This window comes from Herpailurus yagouaroundi, unplaced genomic scaffold, assembly GCF_014898765.1.
Source record: "Herpailurus yagouaroundi ecotype Mexico unplaced genomic scaffold, PumYag 159, whole genome shotgun sequence".
NCBI classification, from domain to species: domain Eukaryota; kingdom Metazoa; phylum Chordata; class Mammalia; order Carnivora; family Felidae; genus Herpailurus; species Herpailurus yagouaroundi.
Window position 1 is genome coordinate 62,247,039 of NW_024412400.1, and position 24,672 is coordinate 62,271,710.

Genomic DNA, 24,672 nt, shown 5'->3' on the forward strand with positions numbered 1-24,672 from the left:
TAGTATTTATAACATACTAGTCTTTTTATTATTATAACATACTCCAATTATGATTATGTCTAATATTTATTCCCTGTCCTTCCTGCTAGAAGTTAATCCCCACAGGGGGAAGGCTATCTGTTTGCTTTGTTCACCAAAGTATTCCCAAACTCCTAGAATAATCCTAACATTTTGGAGTTGCTCAATAAGTATTTTCTTAAATGAATACATAAATGTTCATGGTTCAATTTGTATTCTTTATAAATTTTTCTTATATTATTATGATGTATTCTGAATTAAGCACTTGTTACTGTTTATTCAGAGGAAATTCTTACAGCATTTTTTTCTTTCATACATAGAAAGACTGAATATATAACAAATATAATTATACAATTATCAGAACTAAATGGTCAAGTGAACTTTTTGCTTTTGAAGTGATCCAAAGGGCAATCTTTTTTTTTTTAATTTTTAAATGTTTATTTATTTTTGAGAAGGAGGAGAAGGGGCATAGAGAGGGCGTGAGGACGGAGGATTCAAAGCAGATTCTGTGCTAAGCAGAGAGCCCAGTGTGAGGCTCGAATTCAGGAACCGTGAGATCATGACCTGAGCTGAGACCAAGAGTGGAAGGCTTAACCAACTGAGCCCATCCAGGTGCCCCCAAAGAGCGATCTTTTTAAAAATCAGGAGGAATAGTGGGGCGCCTGGGTACCTCAGCTGGTTAAGCCTCCAACTCTTGGTTTTGCTTAGGTCATGATCTCACGGTTTGTGAGTTCAAGCCCCATGTCGGGCTGTGCGCTGACAACACTGAGCTTGCTTGGGATTCTCTTTCTCTCCCTCTCTCTCTGCCCCTCCCCCCACTCACACACACACTCTCTCTCTCAAAATAAATAAACAGACTTAAAAAAAGATCAGGAGGGGTGACTAGGTTGAAAGGAAGCCATCATACTGTTGGCTTCACTTACAGAGGTAAGCCTTGAAATTGAAGGTTGTCTTTTGCCTTCAAGCATTACACATTTCTCCTTGCATTGTCAACTTAAGATGGTCTGCAGGGATTTTCTGGAGCTGACTGAACGGGAATGAGGGCTTCCAGGTTGTCCTATGGCTATGAAGCTGGAGTATGTGAGCAGCAGTGTCCATCTAGATTTTGTGGAGAAAGGACTGTTTCTGTAGCTGCATTGTGACTTTCTAGGCTAAGGAGAAAAGAACTTAGGGAAACACAAGCCTGACATAGCACAAGTGTGTTTAACATCATCTAAGAGTAGGCCCCATGCCAATCTCTAAACCTCCTCCTGCTTTAACTGATTTTTAGACCTAGAATCACCCCCCTATTCAATAACTCGCTAAAGAAGTCATGCCCTGGAAGTCAACGCATGAGGAGACAACACCATATACAGACATCTGGGTAGATTTAATTTATTCTGATAACATTTCCTTAAAGCAGCTGCCGAATATACTTTATTGGAAAATGCTTCTGAGATTCCCACTGTGAAGGAAAATGAGTTGAAAGTATATGTAAATTAGCAAAATAGAGAGGTCACCATAATCTCTGGAAAACATATTATTTTTCAATCAGATAACTTTGTCCAATTCTGATATTTTTGTCTAACCACAAAATGAAATTATGAATCAGACTGGAGCGGGTGAATGGGATCGCCATGATTGGCAGTTGAAATCAAGGCAAGAAGAGCTCTCGAAGAGTTGTGCATGATGAAAATCAGGCCTGTTGTGTTTCTTTTTCTTTTTTAAAAAAGTGAAGTAGCCCAAGTGCTCCTAGAGCCAGACATAGCTTTAAAAATCTTAACTCTAGACCTGTATCTAGATTGCCGATGAATAGTTAATTAAAGACTGCAGATCGTTTCAATGGCACTAACGAACAGTGCTCTCTACAATCAGCACCAGGCTTTATTTAGCCCATCAGCAATGACTTCTAAGAGTGGAAGAGCTGGTTTCTATGTGAATCTGTGAAATAGCGAAAAAGAGGGCGAATGACAGTGTCTTTGCCTTATTTTGATTAGTTTGTAGCCTGTGGTACTTTGGATCCCAACTGCAGGCAGACCTCTAAATGTGGAGCACTCTGGTCCAGAGAACCCACTGAGTCCATCAAAGGAGGCCTCGACAGCCCAAAGAAGGACAGATGTTTGTTACCATAGTTCCATGCTGGACGGATTTTGAACTTTGAGCTCTGATGGGTGTCTAAAAGCAAGTCAGTTGACTTGAGAGGTGCTCGTATTGTAGCACAGGTTAGGCATGGTGGCTGAATTTCAGTCTCAAAGGGCCAGAAGATCTGGGTTCACATCCTATTTTGCTACTTATTAGCTGTGTGACTCAAAGCAAGTCACTTTACCTCCTGGAGTTTCAGTTTCTTATGTAAAAAGGAGATAAAATTGCTGACATCACAAGTAGATATTTATGGAAATGTGAGCTAATTTATGTAAAGTGCTTGGCACTGAGTAATGATCGATACATAATAGCCAGGAATGGTATGCACATCCCAGAAAATGTCACAATTCTGTTATTCAGAGATTCTTCCCAGGATGAGAAGATACTTCACAGCCCAACTTGGATGGATGCCGCTTTTCACAATTGTCATGCTTAGGAAAGTTCCCAGGTTTTCCCTGTGTTAAAAGAATGCTTCCCACGAGGCTTCTAATTCCAGTAGTCCATGGTAGGACAAACGCTGGACCCTCTCACTGAGCCTTCACCGGGCCCTGTGGCATCAGCCATCCTTTTCGTTCAAAGGGCGCTCCACAAAGCAGCAACATGTTCCTCTTTGCCCACTTTATGCATTGCACACTTTTATAAAATACACAAATTATAAAGCTCTGGGGTGATTTTTCTGGCTTGCAAAAGAAGCAAAGACTGGGACAGGATTCAGGCAGCCCTTTGGGGACAGTTTCCCAAGCACGGCAACTCCTAAGCTTCCTTGACAAATTACATCTCATTTTCAGGTTTTGTTCTGTGCAACTGCCCCCAAAGATATGTATCAAAATTGCTTCCATTGTTACTGTCTGAAAAACCACATTTTCAGCAAAAAAAAAAAAAAAAAAAAAAAGGCACCTCTGTATCTGTGTTTCCAAAGTGACAAGTTTTGGCATCATGTTGATTTCTTCAGGGAATGTCTTTGGAAGGGCTATAAATCCTTGGAGGCTACTCGAATGTTCCTTTCTTTGCAGCTCAGTGATACATAGATACATTCACACACACAACACATACGGACGCATACACACGCATGAACACTTTTCTAACTCACTTAGGCAACAGAAGAAATCGGGGAGCATGTTGAGATTCCTTATAAGACTTTACTCCTTCCTTTTTCTTTATTTTTATTCTACAAGCCTACTCTGCTGGCCTCTGGGGACCAGGGTGCCAGTTCTCCTGTGGACCCTGTGAGAATGGAAGTCAGTGCAACAACAGCAACAAAACCCTGAAAACTGTGACTGTCCTGGTTACACAGGAAAAGCGTGTCCCACATGTGAGTCAGTGACCTAGACAGGATAACCAACAAAGTCAGGAAAGTTCTTAGCTTTATAAATGCTCTTTTTTTCCTAACTGCTCTATGAGATATTATGTGAGGGTGTATTTCAAGTATCTATTGTGGTGTAACGAACCATCCCAGTACTTTGTGGCTTAAAACAATGATTTATTCTTTCTTTTGATCCTGTGGGTTGATAAGATGATTCTCCCCCTTTCAGCTAGTAGACTGGCTGGGAACTAGGCCTGACTGGGCTTCTCAGCCTGGGAACCCCATCTTTCCTATATATGGCATTTTCATAAAGTTAGCTTAGACTTTCTCAAAGCACAGCAATCTCGAGAAAACAATCCAAGTAGCAGCATCCTAAAAGTGTTAAAGAGAAGCCATAACATGTCAAAAAAGCCCAGCTTCAGAATCCACACGTTATTACTTCTGCCAAGTTCTATGGGTTATGCGAGTGATAAGGCCAGCCAGATCCAGGAAGAGGCGAAGAATTCTACCTTCTGATGAGTGAAGTAGCAAAATCTCACTGCAAAAGACCTGCAAGGTGGGAGATGTGGTTGCGGCCATCCTTGGAACCAACCTACCATAGTACACTATTTAAAGTTAGACTGCAAGGCGTTTTGAGAATCCACTAGCCTGGATCTATCATCCTCATCAAATTATAGACTCATAAAAAGCGCTTAGTTGCACCGAACCCACTTCAAAGAGCTAGTAGAACGACTATCCTGTTATCTTCCTTTCTGTGTGTGGTTCTTACATAACCTCTGTCACCCTGCCTGTGTTACCTTCTCCCCTCCACTCCACTGAAACAGAGTTTGAGAACTTGAGGGAAGCTGCGGGCTGGATGATAGCACCGATATCTTTTACATTATTACTTCAAATGCATCTGATAAGGTAGCAAGAGTCTGTTGCTTGTGATTATCTGTGATTTTATAAGGTGTGAACGACGATCTGAATTAATTTTCAGTGCTGAGGACTTTCTGTAAACCAACAAGCAAATAAAGCCAGAAACGTAAATGTTTACATGGAATGTAACATGAGGGTAGAATTCAGCATTTCGCTACTCAGCGGATCATTCGGGGGGCATGCAACACTGCCCCTAAGGCTAACTCTCGAGCAAAAGTGATAGGCTAAGGTCTTTGCCTGACGATTTTTCTGGTTGTAAAGCGTATAGTTTTTATTTTAGGACTGTCGTTCTGGCAACGTTGACAGGTGTTTCAAGCAGCACAAAACTTTGCTGGAACAGCAGCTGGCCATCCCTAACTTACTTTTTGGCTTAAAAAAAAAAAAAAAAGCTTAAAGGTAAGAATTTCCATATTCAGAAGGCAGTTACTAGCTACTTCCACAGTGAAGTGACGTTTCCTCTCGCCTAACTCAACCTTAGTGGAATCATTATTAAGCGGTTAGTGATAGAGTTTACACTGTTCCAATTGTCAGGCGATATAAATAGCCTATTTGAAAACAAGTGAAGAGAAAGATAAACAGTTCATCCTTGAAAATATTAATTTTAAATTTTTTTTTCCAACGTGTTTTATTTATTTTTGGGGACAGAGAGAGACAGAGCATGAACGGGGGAGGGGCAGAGAGAGAGGGAGACACAGAATCGGAAACCGGCTCCAGGCTCTGAGCCATCAGCCCAGAGCCCGACGCGGGGCTCGAACTCACGGACTGCGAGATCGTGACCTGGCTGAAGTCGGACGCTCAACCGACTGCGCTACCCAGGCGCCCCGAAAATATTAATTTTAATAGCTAGATTACAACTCTTCCATTCTAGGATATCAAGCTCCCTGAGAATAGATCATGATAGTTCAGAGAAATTCTTGGTGATTAGTAATAGCATTGTAATTCTATTGGCAACCTGATAAATGAGATAATGTATTGAATTGAATAGGCAAAAAAATATTCACCAACTCCTAGTCCAGTTCAATTTTAGTGTTATATGGTATTATCTGATTTTACACAGGCAGACACAAACACAAATTATATAATCATCATAATAAGATATTTTGGAAAATGAGTAGAACCAAAAGATAGGACTCATTAAAAATGCTTCATGCTTACTCCACAAAGAAATGTGTGTGGCATTTAAAAAAGGGGCTTGTGTTTGAAAAAAATGCATACAACGTTTTTCTAAATATCCTGTTATGGTGCTTACAGAATTTTAAAACCTAGTTACTTTGCATAATGAACTGTAAAAATACTTATAAGCTATACAAGGTAATATGTTTTCAAGGCGGGAGAGACCAAAAGCTATTTCTAAAGATATTGGCTTTGTATAAATTCCAATTTTTGGTAGTTATAAATACAAATACTTGGGGGGAAATAATTCTTTTTTTTAAAAGGGTTTATTTCACTGTGTTAGAAAAGTCTCTGCATTACAGTAAATTGTGTGGGTTTTTTTTTTTTTTTTTTTTTTTTTTTTTTGTACATCCTAAACAGTGTTTGGGGTGGCGGGGGGGAGCAGTGACAGCTATGGTTTGATAGATCCTGTCACAACCTTGATAATCTGTGAAGGTTAGCCTTATGTATCAGGCCTTTTACCAAATAATCTGAGAAGGAGTCCCCGTTTCTTCTTTATCCCAGCATTATTTATAATACTAAAAGTACACAATGGAAACAACCTAAATACCCACCAAAAGGAGAATGATTGAACAAATTCCATAGTGCATGAGTGGCCTATTCTGAGGCCATTAAGATTCATGTTTTAGAAGGATGTGTAATGTTGAGAGAGTTGACGTTAAAGTGACATTAAATGATGTGCACAGAGAGTGACCCAAATTTATTAGGGCATATACTTATACATGTCTATGGACAAATACGGTGTAGAGGAAAACAGTTGTTACCAGTGGCCATCTCTAGACGGTGAGACTGTGAGTGAGTATTTTCCTCCTTTCTACATTTTGTCTTACCCATATTTACTACTTCACCTGTTTCCCCCTTTACTCTCACGGGGAAAACATATCATCTTCAGACCAATCATTGACTAAGTACCTAAGTAAGATGGTTGCCTGTTTTTTAAGTGTTGTCTGGTGGTGGCCTTCACTGTATCCATAACAGTGGAGATGTTTTTCCTTTAGTTTAATTACACTTGTTGGCTTTTTTTTTTTCATGTTTATTTCTGAGAGAGAGAAAGAGAGAGAACAAGTGGGGGAGGGGCAGAGAGAGAGGAGAGAGAGAGAGAATCCAAGTAGGCACTGCACTGTCGGTGCGGAGCCCAACGCGGGGCTTGAACTCATGAACCGTGAGATCATTACCTGAGCTGAAGTCGGCTGCTTAACCGCCTGAGCTAACCAGGCGCCCCTTGCTGCTCTTTTGATTTAAGACTGTTTTCTCCTATTTCACATGACATGCATATTGAGCATAGCCTGACAGCACCACTAAAACTCTCTTTTAAGAAAAAGAAAAGAAGAAAGTAATGTTTCTTTATAACTCTTCATTTCCCTGTCTTCAGAAATCCCGTTTTCTATCCCTCAGTTGTTTTGTTACAACTTCTCTGAATTCTGCCATGTTACACAATTGGCTCCTTCACTGCTAAAGGAGAGAGAATTAGAGAGAATGGGGGAGAAGACACTAGAAAGAGGATACTAACTCCAAATACAACTTATGCTTTAAACATCATATCATCAAACATCATGTCATGATTAATCATCATGAAATTATGATAATTAAACATCATTAAACTTCATGAAAACCATATTGAATACAGGTGGGAACCTTCTGGAGAGGTAATCTGGTAAATGTTTTACAACTGGTCCTCTGAAATGTAAAGATCTTGGCTGATAGTACTGGCTATTCTCTACAGTGTTAAGTCTCTCACCATGGTGATTGGTCAAGCAACCAGTGGATGTCAACTGGCTTGCAAAATTCCAGAAAATTTATTATTTTTTTTTTTAATTTTTTTTGTCAACGTTTATTTATTTTTGGGACAGAGAGAGACAGAGCATGAACGGGAGAGGGGCAGAGAGAGAGGGAGACACAGAATCAGAAACAGGCTCCAGGCTCTGAGCCATCAGCCCAGAGCCCGACGCGGGGCTCGAACTCACGGACCGCGAGATCGTGACCTGGCTGAAGTCGGACGCTTAACCGACTGCGCCACCCAGGTGCCCCAAATTCCAGAAAATTTAACAGTTGGTCTCCCCAAGCTGGTAGTAACAACTCCAGCATACCACTAGCTGACAAATAGTTTTATTCTGAACACACTGAGTAATTTCTTAACCTTTACTTACTTTCTTGATACTAAGAAATGATTACTTCTCAGATGTCCATTTTACTTTGCCGTTTCTAAACAGATCACTAGTTTGGCCTTTTTGGTCAAATTAAATTAACCAACAAATAGTTCCAACCAACAAAAAATTTACTAGTTGCCCAAGTCTAATTTATTTTTAGAGCAAAAATTATTTGCTTTTGCTGATTGAAGATTTAAAAAAAAAAAACTGTTGCATTGTTTTATGCAGACACAGCCTCCTTATTTTTTTTTTCTCTAGAATTTATGTAGTTGGAGTATTAACTCAGATCTAGAGGAACTATTTTGTTCCCATACAGAACCTCTAAGCTATTTTCCAACTTCCAGTAACACACCTACCATAAATCAGGCCTGGTGTTTCCTTTATGACGCACTATTGTGAACAAGAAGACAGTTATCTAAGCCAAAAAAAAAAAAAAAAAAACAAAAAAAAAAAAACAAAAACAAAACAAAAAAACCCACATAAAACAAAACAAAACAAAAAAACTATTCCAACAATTACAATTAAAAGTATTAACCATCCCCAGACATGAAGAGGTGAGATGCAATAATATGCTTCTAACGTCTCTGAAAGCGATCTTAAATCTGATTCTTAAGTTGCTGTAAAATAAATTGTATTTAAATAATGCATCCCCCCATCCTTTCCAGCAGTGAGATGCATATCCCTTACCAATCTTGTTCTCAGCAGGCAGTCCAGCCTGATGAAGTATCAGCAAAATGTCAGCTCCCACAGAGAAGTGCAACAAAGAGTCTACACTGAAGCAGTGACAGGCCTTTCAAAAACCTATTGTGCAAATTCAGTTTTAAGATAGGGACGTGGCTGAGGACTGATGCGTATGTCATTACCAATGCGTTCATCTCCCCATTGTCTGGGGGAGTGGAAGAGAGTTGAGGTGCAGTGATATAAAGGCATTAAGTTGAGGAGTGGCATATCTGGTCTTCAGGAGATTTAGCTTCCTCTGTTTTCAAAGAGTTAATATTCAAATTGGCTGTCGTTTTTTAGTACATATCCATTGAAGGGCCCCCAAGAGCTGTTTTTTCCCCTATTCTTATCATCTTCTACAGTATCTCAGATCTTTAAAGTTAATCTTGTTATTACATTATAACCCTCAATGACCTGCTGATGCCTTCTGTGATGACACGGAAATCCCTTAAAGAGCTTCGGGCACTAAATGACCATCATCAACCTGTCCCTAGCTCCTAGCATATTGACAATTATCACACACATTCTCCATACTTTACTCATTCCCCCAACCATCAGGTGCTTTTAAACATTAAAAAAAAATTTTTTAACATTTATTCATTTTTGAGAGAGACAGAGCAGGGGGAGAGAGAAAGGGAGACACAGAATCCAAAGCAGACTCCAGGCTCTGAGCTGTCACTTCAGCAACATGGGCTTGAACCCAGGAGCCGTGAGATCATGACCAGAGCTAACGTTGGACACTTAACCGACTGAGCCACCCATGTACCCTAAGCATCATGTGCTTTTAAAATGCAGTGTCATTTATATTGCTCTTCCCACTAATGAATTTTTCTCTCCCTCCACTTTTATTGCCTGTTGTAATTTTTCAGAGATTTTTTTCATTTTCTGGTATGTGTAAATAAAAACAAACAAAAATACTAAATCCCTTCCAGAGTGTCACCCATCATATTGTATTAGAATTTTTCTTTTGCCCATTATTAAAACTATCATTCGAATGAATTTTTGTATTCCCTAACTCTTGATATATAAGTAATACTCATCAAAGATTTGCTAGCATGTGCACTCTCTATCTCAAAAATAAACAGTAGAAAAAAAAGTTTTCTAAAAAAAAAAAAAAGACATATGTGATCTTTTAAATATAGCCAAGCCACTTTAAGAAAGTAAATAAATGGCTCTGGCTCTTAGTGTCTGAATATAGAAAGAAGAGGTTCAACTAAACAATAGTATATAATTATATGTGTGTAATAATATGTAAGTCAATGTGAAGTAAATAACAACACTATGTGGTAAATACAGGCATATGCAATATAGTGCAAATATGTTACTCAGAGCTCATGCTGAGTGCCTACTCTATGTTCACTGTGCTGTGTTTTTCATCGATTCACTCATTTAATCCTCTGAACAACTAACTGAGATTGGTACTATTGCTTACCCTTTTTATGAAGGAGAAAGCTGAATCTAGAAAAATTGAGTCATCTGTCTGAGGTCATGTAATTAGTAATTGAGGACTAGAGTATCGGTCAAGTCCATACCAACAGTACATATCTATAAAATGAGACAATAGTTATTGATATTAAATATTGTATCCAATATTTAATTTCCAAGCCAGCTACATTTCTCACAGGTCAAGAAGTTTGATTAGGGTTGTTCTCTTTTTGGCCCCACATCTGTAGGTTGCAAAAAGAGTGCCTGCCATAGCCAAAAGCATTGTTGAAATGTCAAATGCCGTACCAGCCTGTGCTCAATTCAGTGATGGAGGGAGAATGCTTTTATTTGTTTGTATGCAGCTTGTCCGACCTATTTCTACAGCCTAAGCCTCCTGCTGCACCACATCAGTAATGATAGTTCTCAGCAGGACCTTGATACTAGCCAGCGTACCTGCCTGTCCAACTGGACTGAGCCTCATGACCAGTGCTGTAAATCGGAAGCTGCCTATAGTAAGTCCTGTTCATCATCTAGCATAAATAATGACCTGAGGAATTTCCTTTGCATTCTGCAGATGCTGAGTGGCCTCAGTTCTTTTTGCTTTTATAGGACTGTCCAATCTAACTGTTTAAAATTCTTTTTGTGTGTTGGTAAATATAGCTGGCTAGCTGCCTACAGTAATCTATGATTGCATTTGCTGCTTGCTTCCCAAGCCCTGAATTGAATATCTGGCAAAGTACAAAATAAATTCTTATTTCTACGGAGTCATCCAGACGTTCTACCTTCCAACACATACTGCTTTCGTATATACGTGGACTCTTTGTGCATTGTTAATTGAGCTCAAGGTTCACCGTGTTTTGAAATTTTTATCTAGTTACCATCAAATATCGTTTTGACTTATTTGACATGTATTCATTCTAGTACTGTAGTTGCTTAATATATAAATATAAGGACCAACTGACATGTGGAACAATTTCTTTTCTAATTTTTTTTTTGATACCAATGTGTCCAGACATCATTGTTTCCTTTTCAAACAAAAATCCTACAAAAGTCCATATAACATAGACTTTCCTGAGAATTTTACAAGTGCTCTGAAAGTGAGAAAGATCTCAGGTTATAATACTCATTAAGCTGTAATTGTGTTATTGTTTATTGTGCATTCTGTGTACATACCCCATTTGCTGAGTGTTTTATAGGATACAAAAAAAAAAAAAAAAAAAGCTAAGATGTCTTCCTGTCCTCATGGAATTCATTTAAAATGTAGTAGATGAGAAAGGTGTATAAAGCACTAATTTTAATTCTATTTTAAGAGAGGATGAGATAATAGATGTGAGAGAAGTAGCTGTGATTAATTCCATTGGGGAAATCCTTGAGGTTTCATTATAGAGGTAAGATATTGGCCAAATCTTAAAGGATGAGCAAAAATCTGGCACTAGCATGGCATCTAGCATGACTAGATTTAGGTTTGGATGTGATGGGAGATAAAGGTAAAAGGAATAGAATTGGGTTAGATGTTGAAAAGCACCAGATGACATATTAGAGGATTCAGTCCCTCTTGCGGAAGTAATGAGGAGAGTTCTAAAGGTTTTAGAGGAGTAAATGAACTTGATCTTAGCCATGAGGTGCAGAACATCATTGCAGCCCTGCTCTGCTCAGCCTCTCTGTTGTTTCATTTTTCCTTGCTCTTGGATGAGGTCCCATAACCCAATTAAAAGTATAGTTCTCTTATCAAAACTTCAATTCCTAATCCAATTTAAACTTGTTCCCTTGCTAGCCCAGGCCTAACTCAAGCTCAGAAGTGGGCAGGAGAGAAGGGGTGGGGCCCTTCACTCCCTCCTTACCTTGCTCTTGTGCTCTACCTTCTTCTTGGAGTATTATTCTTCAAGATGCCCTCTATGGCACCAGCAGCTGCCCCGTGGTAAAGGTGCTCCTACAATTTGCCATTGGTGGCCATGTCACTCTCCAGTCTCTTATCTTCAAATGTGGGTCTGATACCAGCTCAAGAATCTCCCACTTTCCAGAAGGCACATATCAAGCTCTCAAAGTGTTTTCTCTGAAACCTCTACACTGGGCTTCAGGTGAAGGGAAAGCATCCCCATGGAGAGGGGACAAGGAAGGCAACAGTCCCTTGACAACTCCAAAGATGCTGTCCAGTGCAGTAATGAATTACGGCAAGCCAGGGCCAGACTGCCTGACTGTCTATGCTTCTCCACTTAGGCTCTCTGTTACATTAGGTAAGTACTTAGTTACCTTAGTATCCTCATCTGCAGAATGGGACTAATAGGAAACTTATAAGATTCTTCAGAGTATTGAATAGGCTAATACACATTACATCTTTGGAAGGGCATTTAGCACATAGTTAAACTCAGTGAATAGGCTAACAAAACCTCTTCCTTTAAAGAAAAAAACTACCCATCTTTAAAAAGTAATCCACAGCACGTATTTTATACCCTCAATGTAACTGAAAAGCTAAGAATCATAAAACTACATTAACACTCCATTAGTGAAACCTGAGTAAATTGCCCAGATTCTGCAAATCTGGGACAATAAAAAAAAAAAAAAAAAAAAAAACCCATGTTGTATCTTGTTATCTAGTCAGTATTTTTTTTAATTATCACTATAACCCTATGGGGTAGGTACTTTTATTACCCCCACGTCCAGATGGAGAAAGTGAGGTACAGATAGGTAAAGTAATTTGTCCAAGGCCACATAGTAATGAGCGAGGTAGGATTAGAACCTAAGTGGTTTGACTCCAATGACTGATCTTAACCACTATGGGATGCTAGCTTTCAATATATATAAAATAATATAAAGTAATAAAAATTTAAAAATATATATTGTATATCACAAGTTTCAGTAAACAGATGTGGAAAATGAAAGATGACCGAGTTTGACGATGATTTGGTGTGTACAGTTTGAGACGTGCTGAGCAGGACATGCATGAATAATCATTTGTTGGAAAATCAGATCCTAAGAACTCAAAGGAAGGACTAGGAGTGTAGATGTGAGAACCATCAACATAGAGACAGGTTGGATGAAAGGACTGAGAGGAAGACAGTAAAGACAAAAGCTATGGAGACCATAAGCAGAAATCAATAAATACTCTACATTTAGGGGGAAATACAGAATGGGAAACCAGTGAATGATATCAAGATTTACTTAGAGCAGATGTTACAAACTGGCAGCCTTAGAGCTAAATTTGACTTGCAGATGTATTTTGAATGGAAGGCAAATTCCTTTTAAAATAAGCGATTCAATATTTTTAAAAAAAATCGGATGCTTTGGGAACACTAGGACCATATTCCTGTGTGGGAACAAATGGCTACATTTAGTTAGCTCTCTGGGTGGGGGCAGGGCGGTTAGTACCTCTCTGGGTGGGGCAGGCACTTTCCAGTTAGTCTTGGTCCCTACCACTCCCTGGTGTTCACCTGCTGAGACTCCATTCGCTTACTGCTGTTTCCTGCCTGGGCCTCAGGGACCTGTGTTTGTTACTCCTGCTTTAGAAAGGTAGAAAAAGGTGATAAAGAAATAGAAGGACTTAGAGATATAATCCCAGAAAAGGAGGACTTCCAACAAGAAAAGATTGTTGCTGTCTCATGTGCTGCTTAAAAAGAAAAAAAAAAAAGCAAAGAAAAATGAAAAAGAAGAAAGAAAGAAAGAAAGAAAGAAAGAAAGAAAGAAAGAAAGAAAGAGAAAAGAAAGAAGGATTGGTATGTACAGTTTGAGACATGCTGAGCAGGACATCCATGAATAATCATTTGTTGGAAAATCAGATCCTAAGAACTCAAAGGAGTTCTTGTTGGAAAGAAGAATGTAGGATTTGTGACTTGAGATTTGGTAATTAAAACATGTACTCAGGTGCATGAGTGCACACACATGCACACACATTGAGAGGAAAGAAGATGACCCTGCAGATCAGGATTAAAGAATGAATGGAAGTGAGAAAATGAACACAGTGCCTTTAGACTGCCTTACAGAAAACTTGAGAGTGAAGGCAACAAAATTGTTAACCATTTTTGGTTAATGTTTTTTGTTCTTTTTTTTTTTGCCCTATCAACAGAATGCTTAAAAACTTTTTTGCCTCTCCAAGATACATTATCCCTGTTGATGAATCTTATTCAGTGTCAATCCCTCTCACCCTAGAAGGTCAGATCCAATGTAATAATTATAAAAAAGGATGCAGAATCCATGAGAGTTATTAATGTTGAAATGAAATAAAAAACATACCTGGAAAGTTGCTTTCACATGAAATTTGCAAACAGTATATTTAAATGTTCTGATAGATACTTTGAGAAGTAACTTTTCGAAATCATTGAATTTTTCTATTGCCAAGTTTTAATTTATCTTTTCCTTCCTTCTCTCACACACATATGCATACATATGCCATATTTATATCATGTATTCTAAGTCACAATTCTTTTTATATTTTAACATCTCTAAAATTAGGGAGGGTCTTACAACTGATAAAAAAAAAACAATACTTAGCTGCATTTGTAACTATCTAATATAGTTTATTTTCTCGGACCACACTCAAGGAGTGTCTGTGACTATATTAGGAATAATTTCTATCTCTTGGGCCCAAAAGGAGATAGAATATGAAAGGAAAATCAGATGAAATACATGTATTAATCAATTTTCAAAGAGTTTAAAGTGGCTCAATTTTAAATGCCTGATTGATCATAATAGTTATTTCCAAGAATACATAACTGCCTGCTGGCCTCAGAGACAATGGTGATGCTCAGTCTGAGATATCTGTATGTGCTTTTTTCTATAATAAAAATGACAGGTCCAAGAAACTGGAGGAATAAATCCTTCTGCTATTTTAAGATACAGTCGATCTTACTGTGTTCTTGTGCCATCATTAATCAATTGTCTGAATATAGAGAAGAAAGAGAAGGGAGCCTACACACCACTTAATGTGCCTCACTTTAGCACAACAGCCAAGAGCTCAGACTTCCTGGATGTCTACCTTAGTGAGCATCTCCACATAATTAATGTGTTCCGGAAGTTGAATCTGAAACTTTTCAAATCTTAAGGAAGCAGTTGTGTAGTATCATTGAAATTCCCTATGTATTCTCACAAGGATGATGTGTGTTAGCTATTAGCAGGGAATTATGTTTCGTTATATTATAGAATCTGAAGTATTTCCATTGTAGATTTCACTGTATGTTGCTAAATTCTGATTTAAATTTGAGAGAATGCAAAATGATAGTGCCAACCCGTCAATATCTGGTAGCCTTAGAAGTTTACATTTCTAGAGAGAATGTCTATAATTTAAACTATGTGATCAAGCAGTGTGATTTACATCTCTAATAATCATATCATGATAAAAACAGCTTAATGTTTTATGCTTTACAAGGCATTTTTCACATCTATTATCTTACTCAAATTTGGAAAATTCTCCAAAAGGAAACTATAATACCCACTTCAATATCACAGTATTGTTGAAATGGTAAAGAAGCCAACTCAAATTATATTTAGTCTCTTAAACTTTTACTGCCATCAATCTTGAATTATGTGTTCTTTATGATAGTTAATGCACAGTGTCAATATTATACTCTCTTGGATTTCACATACTTTTTTTCTATTGTGTTTTAGATTTTTAGAATGAAAAGTAAGACAATTCTGGTTGGAAACATATGAAAAGACTATGCATCAGATGATGAATAGTTTAAGAGTGCCATGCAAATGTTTGTAAAAGCCACCCTTTGTCAAGTGGTACATTCCCACACACTTAGTATTCATGTATGTTATCCACCTGACAAGATAGTAAAATATCCCACTCATCTGTTCAAGGCTAATTTTTCAAATTTTAATAATTGTATTAATCCCTAGCAAGGCCTTATAAAACTTTGCAAAGAATGTTAATAACTCATTAAAGATTAATTACATGTCAGCTTTGAGGTCAAAGTGTTTGAGTGGTTTTTAGTTATCTGAATTAAAATGTATCTGCTATGAAAAGAACGCATAGTGTAAGACCCACTGCTGTCTTCACCAACCTTAAATTCCTATTTATGAAAACACATACACATAAATGTTAATGAGATGCCAACATGTATGCTGGTAAAAAAAAAAAGTTAGTACAGACAGATGTCCTCAAAGAAGGCAGGTTACCTCCTGAATCTTGGGTAACATAGTTTACCACCCAGAGGACCAATCAGAGGCATGTCAGTCATGATGAAGTCTTTACTGTCCAAAATTGGTATGTTGCTTTCCTGGGGTGTAACCGTGAAATTTAGCTCAGCAAGAGCTTGGAAATAAGAAGATAAATTTAAAAAAAAATTATTTTCTAAATGGAGGATAGAAGAATTTGGAGAACTGTGAGGTCATAGAAAAGAGAGAAAGGAAATAGAAGAAAGGTCTAGAGGAGTCTGGTTCTTACATGATTCTGATTTCTTTTTTTTAATTTTTTTTTCAACGTTTTTTATTTATTTTTGGGACAGAGAGAGACAGAGCATGAACGGGGGAGGGGCAGAGAGAGAGGGAGACACAGAATCAGAAGCAGGCTCCAGGCTCCGAGCCATCAGCCCAGAGCCCGACGCGGGGCTCGAACTCCCAGACCGCGAGATCGTGACCTGGCTGAAGTCGGACGCTTAACCGACTGCGCCACCCAGGCGCCCCGCATGATTCTGATTTCAATGTGTTCATAGAGCAGAAAAATATGAATGATAAATGTGGAAGGAAACAAAACAACAGCATTGAAATGGTTTAATTCAAAGCTGTTTATTTAAATCATGAGTGTGTTTCTAATGGGACTTCTGGCAAATTATACATCACTTTCCTTATCTTTCAAGTTAGAAATAACAATAATATCTATGTTGACAGAATGTTGTGAGCTTACCATATTTAAACAGCTACACAGGTTTTCACATGATAGATCCTCAATAATTAGTAACTCTTATTACGACAGTTAATTTTTTAAATATTCAGACATCACTTTCCAAGAACGTTAAGTTTTAAAAAAAGATAATCTGGCGACCTGTGCTTTATTATTTAGGATGAATGTGCAAATTCCTGTAGTTATTTTCACGACGAATTTGGGGAAAATTATAGTTTCTATGTCTTTCAAAAGATATATTTCTCGGGGCGCCTGGGTGGCGCGGTCGGTTGAGCGTCCGACTTCAGCCAGGTCACGATCTCGCAGTCCGGGAGTTCGAGCCCCGCGTCGGGCTCTGGGCTGATGGCTCAGAGCCTGGAGCCTGCTTCAGATTCTGTGTCTCCCTCTCTCTCTGCCCCTCCCCCGTTCATGCTGTGTCTCTCTCTGTCCCAAAAATAAATAAATGTTGAAAAAAATTAAAAAAAAAAGATATATTTCTCTCATTCTAAGTGTTATAACTCAATCCCCGAAGGGTTACCGGTTTCCTTTCTTTGTAAAAAATGCTTGAGGGAAATTATATTTCTTCTTGGAATTCTGTAACTTAAATGAAGGAGTCCGCCAGTCAGCATCGCCAGTTTTCCCTGGGTCCTGGCATAGGGAACATGAATTGGTTTCCAAGACAAAGCATTCAATGATCTGTATGCAAAGTAGTATTTTTACATAGCTCTGAATGTCATATCCAAATGTAAAGCTGCCTGTTGCCTCAAGTGTGAAATTCACTCTGATTTAAATTTTGTGTTTCTTTGCTACTAGTGATGCTGGTATTTGTGGACAGGGCCATAGAAACACATGTGACTGTGGTTAAAAGTAGTAATAACTGTGACTTCTCCCACTATTGCCTCTGTCTCCACAACGAGAGCTTCAGTTTCAAGCTACCCCTGGGCCAAAACAGTAAATCTGTAGGGCTCAAGGGAACAGAATTTTTTTTGCCTTGATATTTTACAGTATCTTCCAAGTTGTAGACTATGTTATGATCGTCAATATGTTGTGATCGCCAGTGTTTTTAGAGAGCCCGTGTTTAAAAGTATATGGTTTCTTTCATCATTTGAACTCAAACAATGGAATAGATTGAATACTTGGTTATTTTCAGATTTCTTTGCCCAGGAAGAGTCTGCTCAGCAATTAGATTTTGGTTTTTAGGTAGAAAGAATATTAGGATGTTTGTCTTTGCTCACTTACAAAAGAGCATCCTGGGACCAGTGTCCCAGTTGGTACCTGTTCATGATCATTTAAAGATACTAGCCATTTTTTGGAATGCATTTCATCTTGAGCTTTTAAGGTTGATTTTGGCTCAGAGTGCCAATTGAGGATGAAAAGGTTACTAGGGAGTTTGCCTATTCATAATGTACCTCACTTTCCATCTGGATCCCATCGCCCCCTGCCTGGATCACTTTTAATCCTCCCACGGCTTTCCTGTAACGAAGCTGTTCCTTTGAACCACCTTTCTAATGTGGAGGGGCGATGACAAGAAGCTACTGTCGCTGTGCCTAGACTCAGATTTCCCATCTAGGGAACGCACCATACCAAAAATCTGGGTTTTTCAAGTATTAATTGTAGTAGTTGTATGAAGTACTGAGAAATGCATCTCACATGAGATAGCAAAATTGATAATAATGGCTGTAATCTGTGTCCAAAAAGGAATGTAAAAACTACCTTTTATTTAGAGAAGTAACTTGTTCACCATAATATCAGCCAGGATTGTGTAGCTATTGGTGTGTAGGCACATTGCCTTACAATTTAAGGTCATAAAACAATAACTATTATCTGTCATGAGTCCATGCGTAGACTGGGCAGTTGTCCGAGTCTGGGCCAGACTTAGCTGGACTCTCTCATGTATTTGTGGTCAACTGTCAGGTCAGCTATGGCTGGCTGGTCCAAGGTGGCCTCTTAGGACTTGCCTCAGAGCGGGCACACCATCACTTCTGCTACAGTCTACTGGCCGAAGCAAGTCATAAGGCCAGACAAGATGCAAGGGGTGGAGAAATGAACTCTACTACTTGAAGAGAGGAACTGAGTGTCACATTGCAAAGGGCAGGGGTACAGAGCTGGAAAGAGCACTGGGGACAGCTTTATAATTAATCGCAATTGCTTTCTCAGATTATGAGGAACAATATTAATAGCCCCTCGTATACTGACCTAGACCAACTCTTTGACATGGTGCACTCCATAGGCCAAAAAAGAGAGGTCAGGTTTTGAATTCTCTCTAGCCCTCATCGAAGTTAGCATTTGAGAAAAATAACTAGATTGTTCCATGTTGTTATCTTGCACCAGTTAATACATTTCTACATCGGTTATATAGACCTAATTTCTCTATTTAATGGAGTCTTGATTTTTAACATAGCCTGTTCTGAAAGTGTTTCTTCAGGTTTTTCTTTTTCTTTTTCATCTGCGTGTGTGTGTGTGTAAATATGGATATGCATGTGCATATGCGTATATATATGTAGGTATGTATATGTACACACATATTTCCTATTCTGCTCCTGCCATCATGCTAGCATCCTTGTTATTCTTTACTCTGAGGCACTTGATTACTGTTTATTCTAAAGGTTACTGAACAGAGGAGGAGATGTTACCTGCCTCACTGCAGTCAAATAGTTGCTCTATAGAGGGTGAAGATGTTAATAAGCATGCTTCTATATCCCTTCATGTGGTAGTTCTAATAGGAAAATCTGTAGGCTCAGCAATAGGGGCCTCAAAGTCTGGCGCCTAATTTTGCACCTGAGGTAGCGGCATTTATAACCCTCCAGTGGTTGTCGTGGTGTCATCCCCATTAAGGATTTAGTGAGCACCAACAGGCCTAGCGAATGTGCGGAACATGGAGGTAACCACATCCCCTGCCCAGCACGCTGTTGCATGATTACAGAGTTGCTGGCATACACAAGGACCTGGGACCTCCCCATTTTCACTGACTTCATAAATCCAGACACAGACCTCACTTCGGGGCTCATATTATTAAGAGGAGACTACAGAGGAAAAATAAACCCCATTTGGTAAAGTAAATGGTATGCCTGCTTCTGTAGCTACCCATGGTTTATTACTGCTGTATGTTATTTCCAGCAGTACTTATAACAGTGATCATAAGGGACCTTTAAAGACTTGCTGATGCCTCTTGGGCAGTTTCAGAATAATACAGTTTATAAATAATTCTGCCTACACATCTTATGTCTTCAAGATTCCTTTCGCCTTGCTTTGTTTGTTATGAACATATTTGCATGAAAACCGGTTATTTGGATTTCTGTCCTTTGAGAGCTATGGCTTATTCTTCCTCCCAAGTCAGAGTCACATGCTTTCCATGCCAGAGTCATTTCTACAGCCAAGTGAAGACTTTCAGACTATAGTGAGGGACATAACATAGAGACATACAAACTTCTAAGAAAGCAGTACGATTTTACTGAAGTTGGTGGGGTTTTTAACTTGTTTTTGTTCATTGAAGATTCAGAGTTGTCTATTTGGAGTAACACTTAAGTGTGTGTGTGTGTGTGTGTGTGTGTGTGCGCGCGCATGCGCGCATTTTGTTTAGGGGGGTGTTCATGTTAGAGTGACATTTATTGTACAACGGGTGCATATCTTTTATAGATATCACTCTTCTCATGCAACAGAAGTTATATATTAGAATCAATAAAATATATGTGATTCTTTCTATTTCACATCATTTTGATTGTCCAAAGGCATTTAAAATATGAGCTCCTATATTCAGGCTTTAATTTTTGTCTACCCCCATTTTGAGGAATTTTCTTTAAGGTATCAAATACCATGTGTATTTGCAGTTAAACTGTGGTTTATATTTGGAATTCAGAAATCCAGGTATGTACCAAGGTTTGCAAAAAATACCTGTACAATTTTATCTCAGTATTTTGCAAAGTGTTTCATGAGAATATCTGTTAAAGATACAAATTCATGGCCCTTTGTCAGTCCTGCCTAATCAGACTCTGGGAATAGAGGCAGAGTGCATTTCCATTTTAAGTCAATCCCCTGGGTTTTTTTTAATGCATGTTAAAGTTTGAGAAACACTGCTGAGCTTATCTTAAAATTAAATTTGATTATTAGAAAACTATATACTGGGACCGCATTAATTTAATTCCCTAGAGAATCATCTTCATGGTACTGTGATTCACTACTTTGTGCTTGGTTTTTATCAAGAATAAGTATCAGAAATGACAACATGTAAAGTGATTCTGTGCTTTTAAGAAACTATCATCAAAAAAAAAAAGTTCATTATATTATTCAGAGACCATCATACTGAAATCACAATACATTCCCTTTTAATCTGACTAAACTGGTTAATTATAACATACATTTACAAAAGTAAAGGGATCTTAATTGTCTAGAAGGATAGCTTTTCAAATTGAACACACCCACGTCAATAATACTCAGACCGAGAACTGGAATATTATTGATATCCCCAGAAGCCCCTTTGTGCCTCATGGAAGAATAACCACTCTCTTGGCCTTCTATCACTGTAGATTTGTTTTGTGTCAGTTTTTGATCTTTATGCAAATGGAATTATAATGTATATACTTTTTAGTATCTGGTTTCTTTTACTGCACATGTTTGTGGGATTCATCTATAATTATGCATATGGTTGTAGTTTGTTCATTCCCATTGCTGTTTACTATTGTATTTTATGATTGCTCCACAATTTCCCATTCTCTTGTTGATGGATGTATTAGTTAACTACTGCTGAATAACAAATTATCCTAAATTTGCGACAATTTTCACCTTCAAAGAACAAACATTATTTCACACAGTTTCCAAGGTTCAGAAACTTAGGAGCAACTTCACTGGGGGACTCTGGCTCAGAGATTCTCATGAGAGTGTGTTTAAGCTGCCAAGCTGGGCTCAATCTCTGATGATTTGACTGAGACAATCTGCTTCCAAGTTCACTTACGTGTCTGTTGGCAGAAGACTCCGGTTCCTCACCACACCTCTCTTCGTAGTGTTTCTCTTGATATGACAGCTGGCTTCCCCAGACAGTGATGAGAAAAAGGTGAAAGGGGCAAAAGGAGAGGAAGGGAAGGTGGGAGAAGGCAAGGGAAGAGAGAAGGAGAGGGGAGGAAGAAGGAGAGGAGGAGTAGGTGAGAGGAGGGGAAAGAAGGGAGGAAAGAGCCTAAAAGAGAAGATACAGTCTTTCATAAGGAATCTCAGAAGCCACAAGCCATCACTTCTGCTATACTCTATTGGTCACACAGACTAGCCCTGTTACAATGTGAGAAGAGACAACAAGAGGGCACAAATATCAGGATACAGGGATCATAGCAGGCCATCTCACAGGCTGGCTACCTTAGTGGCTTCTGGAGTAGTTGCCAATTCGTGGCTAATGTGAATACTGATGTTTTGAGCATTCCTTTATATATTTTGTAAAGGTACTATGCATTTCTGTTAGGCAATACCTAGTGGTGTAATTCTTGCATCTTACGTTATACAGACGTTTACCTTTAGTAAGAGATTGCCAAAGAGTTTTACAAAGTGATTATAATAATTTATACTTTTGTAAGCAATACTCTAGTCACTCTGTCCTTGAAATACCTGATACTGTGTATTCCATTTTCGTCATTCCAGGCCTGTTTATAATAGTATCTTACCATGATTTTAATTTGTGCTCCACTCATCATTAATGATATTTACTCTCCTTTTTCATATACTTACTGTCATTTAGATTTTCTCTTCTGTGAATCACTATTTTACTCTTGTGCCCAATTTTTAAGTGGGTTGCCTGCCTTTTATTATTGGTCTATAGAAATTCTTTCTATATCTGGATGTGGTCCTTGGTAGGCTATATGTAGTATAAATATTTTCTCCCACATTGTGGCACACGGTTGCACTCCTTTAACAATGTTTTTCAATGAGCATGGTTCTTAACTTTAATATGATTTAATTTGTCATTCTTTTTTTTTCTGAGCCCTGTTTAGTAAGTCTTTGCTCATTTCTCATTCAAGCTCATGTATGTATTTGCTTGTTTATTCCTGAAAGCTTTATTATCTTATCCACACACTTAAATCTATAATCTGTTTAGCAAGATATATATATATATATATATATATATATATATATATGTATGTATATATATATATATGTGTGTGTGTGTATATATATGGCATAATATATCTTGCTTAAGAAGATTTGTAACAAGAATTCAAAAGTAAATTTGCAGTTAAAAATAAATCAGTAGGGCACCTGGGTGGCTGCTTGGTTAAGCATCCAACCCTTGATCTCAGCTCAGATCTTGACCTCAGGGCCTTGATCTCAGGGTTGTGAGTTCAAGCTGCACATTGGGCTCTGTGCTGGGCATAAAGTCTACTTAAAGAAATCAATCAGTGTAGTGTATTATAGTACTAGGAGAAAATAGGAGAAAATCATATGATCATGTTAATATATGCAGAAAAGTACATAATTAATTCAACATTCATTATAATAAAACACACATACATGTGTATACACATACACACATAAACTCTTAGCAAATGAGGAAAAGAAATACCTAAATCTGATTTAAACAATATGTAAAAATGAATACAGCAAACATATTGTGTAGTAAAATGCTGAACCTACCCCTCGAGATTAAGAAAACAAGACAAGGATGCTGCTATCACCACTTCTTCACAATATCGCAGTTGAAGTCCTAGCCAGTGTAATAAGTCAAGAAAAAGACTTACTGGAAACAGATATAAAACTGCCATTGTTCCTAGATGACTGGATTATGTGTAGGAAACATAAAAGAATTTACCTACTATTAGAGCAAATAGGTAATTTTAGCAAGGTCACTGGATACTATATCAGTGAACAGACTAATTGCATTTCTATATACCAGAAACAAACATAAATTTTTAAAAGGATGCCATGTGTAATTGCATTACAGAATGTCAAATATCAAAAAATAAAATTTAGATGTAAGAGTTATAATGCCCCTAACTTAAAACTACAGAATATTGGCTCAGTCAGTTAAGAGTCCGACTCTTAATTTTGGCTCAGGTCATGATCTCATGATTCATGAGATCAAGCCCTGAGTGGGGCTCTGCACTGTCAGTGCAGAGCCTGCTTGGGATTTTCTATCTCCCTCGCTTTCTGCCCCCTCCCCCACCTCAAAAGTAAATAAATAAACATAAAAAAGACTACAAATTATTATTGTGAGAAATTTGAAAAGCTAAATAAGGAAAGCATATACCATGGCCATGGGTTGCCAGATTTTCAATACTAACACAATCAGTTGTAAAATTTCTGCACCTTTTTTTTTTTTTTTTGAATTGGCAAGCTGACTGTAAAATACATTTGGAGAAGTAAAGATCTAAGAAGGGCCAGGAGGGGAGGTTGGGTGATGGGTATTGAGGAGGGCACCTTTTGGGATGAGCACTGGGTGTTGTATGGAAACCAATTTGACAATGAATTTCATATATTGAAAAAAAATAAAAAATAAGGAAAAAAATAAAAAAAAGATCTAAGAAGGGCCAAGACAATCTTGAAGAATAAGAATAGAGCTGGAGAACTTTCATTACTAGATAAAAACTGCAGTAATTAAGATCATATAGCATTGGTTCAATATAGATGAATGGTGCAATGGAACATAGTAAAAGTTAAGAAAAATGACCCTCTCATACAGAGTCAATTGATTTATGACAACAGTCACCCTACCACATAGTGAACATGCAGTGGTCTTTTCAATAAATGGCACTGGGTCTCCTGCATATTCATATGGGAAGAAAAAAGAATCTTCACTCCTACCTCACACCACACACACAAGTCAAAACACTTTAATAGTACAATGATAAGTGTCTTTTTTTAAAAATATAGTATTTTTTTCTCCTGAGTTCAGAACATTTTGTTTTAGGACATGGAGCAAACTATAGGAATACATCCTTCACTCTGACAGGACCCGGTTCTCCTAAGAATCCAGTACTCCTTATATTATATTAGGGTTATGTAGATTATAAAGTATAGATTAATAGCTAACAAGCTAAATTAAAATATACCAAAGT

At 38.0% G+C, this 24,672-nt stretch overlaps 1 protein-coding gene across 3 annotated transcripts in view; it reads left to right on the top strand.

Annotated features, from left to right (window-relative positions):
- Positions 1-24,672, top strand: part of LOC121033961 (uncharacterized) — a 180,609-nt gene that overhangs the window by 103,143 nt on the left and 52,794 nt on the right. The window lies entirely within an intron of this gene.